The sequence below is a fragment of the Bactrocera neohumeralis genome, unplaced genomic scaffold (genome assembly GCF_024586455.1).
Source record: "Bactrocera neohumeralis isolate Rockhampton unplaced genomic scaffold, APGP_CSIRO_Bneo_wtdbg2-racon-allhic-juicebox.fasta_v2 cluster11, whole genome shotgun sequence".
Classification (NCBI taxonomy): Eukaryota; Metazoa; Arthropoda; class Insecta; order Diptera; family Tephritidae; genus Bactrocera; species Bactrocera neohumeralis.
The window spans coordinates 25,741,292-25,746,558 of NW_026089624.1; the positions used below are offsets into that span (position 1 = coordinate 25,741,292).

A 5,267-nucleotide genomic window follows, 5' to 3' on the forward strand; every position below is an offset into this window, starting at 1 on the left:
GGTACCGCTTCCTCTACTGATAATGAGACATCTCTTTTTAAAACGCGAGATTCTTTGACAGTTTCTTGCAACCTTTCCTTCAACGTTTTTTCCTTTTCATTTTCGATTATTTTTTAATCGATATCGCGATTCTCAACAAAAACCAGTGCTGTAACTTTGATCAAACAGTGTTGTAAAGTACTAAATTCTTACTAATTGTTTTTTGGCAATGTTCATCTATTGTAAATACAACTTTGTTTATGAAAAAATAATAATTAACAGTGTTTAAAAAAAGAAGACAAAAATCCCGAATGTCCCGGGAAATTAATTTTAAATCCCGGGAGGAGTTTTAAGTCCGGGATCCCGGGATTTCGGGAGCCCGGGAGTGGGAGCTCTAATGTACATATGTATGTATGTGGCTTGCATTTGCTTTCGCAAACATACAGACAAATATGCCAAAGAAATAATACATTATATGTACATATATGCCATACAAATTCTATTGGTATATAGGGAAATGATAACGTATATAATGATATTCTTGAATAAAACACGCTTCGTCGGTGTCAGTCCAAAAACTAAAACTATAATTTATTACATCAAATGTTACAAGCTTAATCTAAGTTCTCTTATATACATATAACTTACTACTAATTACAACAAATAAATGTTGAACTCTCTCTCTCATCCTTTCCTTAATATTAACTGTTACATTTTTATACATGTACATATTGATATTATTATATATACATATATAAATATGTATATATATAGAGAGAGAGATAGATATGCATATATATAAGTATATATGTATATATATATATATGTACATATGTATATCACTCCTCCACCACCAGATAAAGCAGTCCTTGCTGAATCTTTAATTATTTCAACTTATTATTAAGATATTTGAAATTTAGTTTTTCGCTTAACTTGAGTTTTATATATTTTTTTAAACTTTCCTTCTTTCTTGTAATCTGTAACTTTCTTATATTTTGGTTTTGACGTGCTTACTCTATTATTGTTAACAATATGATTTAAAAAGTTATCTTCAGTCACCCTATTTGTTTTGATATTTATTCTGTTTATTTTGTCTGTGTTTTTGTTATGCAATATTTGTGAAAATTTTAATACTTCTTCCTGAGAGACTAGGTTATTTAAAAGTTCAATTGGCCGAATTTTAGTTGTTGAATGGATCGCATTGTTATAAGAGACTATTGCTTTAAACACTTTATCTTGAAGTTCAACTATATTAGTTTGATCTGCGCTGAATAAACGTAAGTATATGTTCATTTAGCGTACCCTGCAGTCTCTCTTCATCTGCATTCCCAGTTTTTAAATAAGTTGTGGTTGTATGTAAATTTATCCCTTGTTCTTTTAAAAACTCCCTTATAACAACAGTGTCTAGTTCATTATATAATATTATATTATTTGGTCTACCTAAATATTGTATCCTTTCCTTAAACGCTTTAAGAACTGAAACCCAAGTTCTGTCTTTCAGTTTATGGGCATGCGGTGAGTTTATCAATACTCTTCAAGTACATGGCTCCGCGTTGTGGACATGTATATGTGACTATATCTCCCTCAAGTTTATTTAAAACTATGTCATTAATTTCGTCCACGCTATTGTTTCTCGCCGCCAATATTGCCCTTTGACACATCCATTGGTTATCTTTATTTTCTATTTCGCTGATGTCAGGGTAAACTTTTTATATTAAATCCTCAATGTTACGTACTCTTACTCCTAAATCGCGGTCAATTTAAATTTTATTTTGAAAATGAGGTATTTTCCCGTCTCCTACTAAAACTAATTTTGAAGGGAAAGTTATACTACCTCCCCCCAAATGGGCTCTCATATTTGTCGATAATTTTAAAATCAAAGTTCGGGAATTCTGTGAGGCCCAACGTTGAGATCGTTCAGCGCTTGATTCCCGTTGTCGGTTCGCCAAAGTTCGGAAATTTTGTGAGGCTAGATGCTGCGAATGTTCAACGCTCGATTCCCTAGCACGGTTTTGTTCATGATTGCTCGTTGAGTACCCAACCTATGCATATTCTCATCCTTTCATTGCTGCGCAAAACTCGCAGCTGCTTTGCAGTAGCAGTCTGCCGAGAAAGCTGAGTTCTTTTTCTAGGCATTATAGTGACAAAGAAAGAACTTAGAAAATTAATAAAAAGAATGTAGAAAAAAGAAATGTAAGATTAATAATCAGGAACCTAATTATTTTTACCTGCACTTGGTATTTACGTAAACTGAATATTTTGTCAAAAGAATTACCGAACAACACATTTATTTGGATAAAGATTAATATTATTATGTTAAAACAACTCTAACAAATAATTTCGACCAAATTAGTTATCACAAGAACGGTACACACAGACTTTTTTTTAGATCATTAAAAGAGAAATAATTCTTTCATACATAACTTTTGTGTATCTTGAACCGCTTTCGCAGCGCAAGGAACGGAAGCCCTCAAAGATAAAAAATTTCCCCCTTTTTTTTACACATTTACCACTGTTTCTTCGCTCCTATTGGTCGCAGCGTGATACTATATAGTCTATAGCCTTCCTCGATAAATGGATTATCCAACACAAAAATAATTATTCAATTCGAACCAGTAGTTTTGGAGATTAGCGCGTTCAAACAAACAAACAAACAAACTCTTCAGCTTTATAATATTAGTATAGATGTGTACGTTGTCATTATGTCTCTCTGGGGTTGGTGTTATATTAAATTTATGATTCTCTGGGCTTCTATCCTATTTCGCCTAGAAATGTCGCACTTATTTATATACTTTTGTATCTCCTTTTGCAATTTTGGGTAAAAGTAATTATTTCTAATTTCTTCAATAACTTCAGTAATACCTCTGTGGTTATTCTTTAAATGAGTTTTTTTATTAATTGTAACAACTGCTCTCTATTTACTAGGTCTTTTATAAAAGAGTTAGATTTAAGTACCATAAGTAGCTTGTCTTTTGCAAAATACTTAATGCAATTTAATTGAAATTCGCGAAATAAAACTATACTTGGGCAAAAAACGACTACCAAACCTTTGGCAGGTAATTTATCTTTCATAAAATTTAAAAGCTTATTTTTCAGCTATTAACCCCGCAGCCGTTGTCCGGTGTACAATTATGTGTTTTGAAATGAAAAGAAAGTTAAATTTATCATTTCATTTTTGTTTTTGAAGTTATACTTCTTATACGAGTTCGGAAAAGGTTGCGATAGATTCAGGTTGCGCAACCTTGCTCAATATGAATCTACGCAACCTTGTCTGCGAAGATGTTCGAGCAGCAAGCGAAGCGGTGACCATCGGTGATCGTTTGTTCGTTTCTTTCGGCACAGCTCGGCTTTTCTACCAACAACACAATGTTGCCATGCTTATGTTGTTGTTGTTTTTGTAGAACAATGTTTCAATTTTTGGTTGGTGACATATTCAATTAAAAATAAATTCTGTTGGGATTCGAACCTACGTGCTCGTCGTAACTTTTCAAGCGCTTACCACCAACACCACCATTGACACTTGTATTGCGTTGTCCTAATTATGGTTTGGTTATGCATGAAAGAAATATACAATGGATCGCCGATTGTTACCTCTTTCCTTGCTGCTGCTGCGCATATGTATGTTTGTATGCTTGTGCATTATTGAAGTTATGCTTCTTTTTCTTTCGTTTGTCTTTCATTTCTGCGAATTCTCAACTATTTTGCGTATATTTTGGTTGAAATACTCTGCGTTGGCCGTTGAAAAATTAAGGCTATACTTTACAGGGTCATTTCTGTAGTTAGTCTTCATTTAAATTTTTTGGAAATCGACCCGCGATGACGAGGTATATCGTTTTATCTGACAGCGTGAGGTTTATGAACTTCATTTCTAATATTGTGTTGTGGCATATTAGAAATGATGTTTCTTCGAAAATCGCTCGCTTACAACGGATAAAACGACTTCTGAGTGGTGATTTTAATGAATAAATTCCAAGGTTTTACGCAAAAACAATGCGGTCAATAAGTACAGTACGCTTATGTATGCTTGCGCATTATTTTTCTTTCGTTTGTCTTTCATTTTTGCGAATTCTGAACTATTTTATGTGACTTTATTTCTTTCGTCTCTCTTTTTTTTTGTGCGAATTCTTTGAATTTCTTAACGCGCACATGCGTATACATTTGAGCGATTCAAGTTTCAAAGAAAAAAATCCATGGTGAAAATATTGTAGCGCTCTTTGATTTTTTGGATCCTTTTGGTGAGAAAATAACTGAAACAAAATTTGAGCTCATTCGGATAAGATTTAGAACCGCCTCAACGACGTAAAATTTTACCACTGGTTATGTTATTCAATTTAGTGAATATTGATAAAAAAAATGCAATAGTTTTTTATCAATATTTATTTCGAACATATCAATCTTAGTTTATTTTTCTCTTTGGCTTTAAAGAACGTGTTTCAAAGAGCGAGAAGAAATAGCAAAGCAAAGCAAAATGCAAAAATAGCGGTACTTTAACGTAAAAATTGGCGTCGACTGCGGAATAAGTGTATTTTGTCAGTTTTGATTTGCTCTCAAACAGAAGCAGTCTGTACGTTTAAATTGCTGTAAATAATAAATTATTTTGTAATAATTTGTTATAATCTTGTAATAATTTGACTAATATGTAATAATATGACTTCTACGCTATCTAAAAGTACAATTCATCTGATTGGCAAATCCAAACCTTGCTTTGATGGCAGGCTGTTACCAACGGTTCTTGATACTTTACAAGTTTATTTTTTCCATCATTCAGAACTTAATGAATCTCAAAGAGATAGCGTATGTATGGTGTAAAGCAAATATTCCAATTGTTGAGGGGCGGAATATTATAAGAAAAATGACATCAATATTGGATGAATATCGCAATATCTGCCGGAATAAAAATCGCAGAAGTTATGTGCAGATTGCTAAAGAAAATACGTTTATGGAAAACATTAATTTAATCTTTGACATAGCTCATCATGATGCTTTGAATTTAATAAAAATCGAAGAAGATAAGCAATTTTTATTAGACCAAAGGTCAGAATGAAAGTATGTGATGGGTAGAGTAGACGTAAAATATGTGCAAAAAAAAGAAATAAAAGCAGCGAAGGTATTGAAAATGATGGACAGAGTTGAAAAAGAAGAAATCAGAAAACGAAAAACATTAGAACCTGCGACGCTTTCAACCTCTCTTAGTGACAAAGAGTCTGATCATGATGATGATAAAGATGATGACTTTATTAGTCAAAATAAAACATTAATACCGCGAAATAAAGAAATTAAACAGCGTA

At 32.6% G+C, this 5,267-nt stretch overlaps 1 pseudogene; it reads left to right on the plus strand.

The window, feature by feature from the left end:
* Positions 1-3,727: 3,727 nt before the first annotated feature.
* LOC126766334 (small nucleolar RNA U3) lies at positions 3,728-3,930 on the plus strand (annotated as a pseudogene).
* Positions 3,931-5,267: the final 1,337 nt, after the last annotated feature.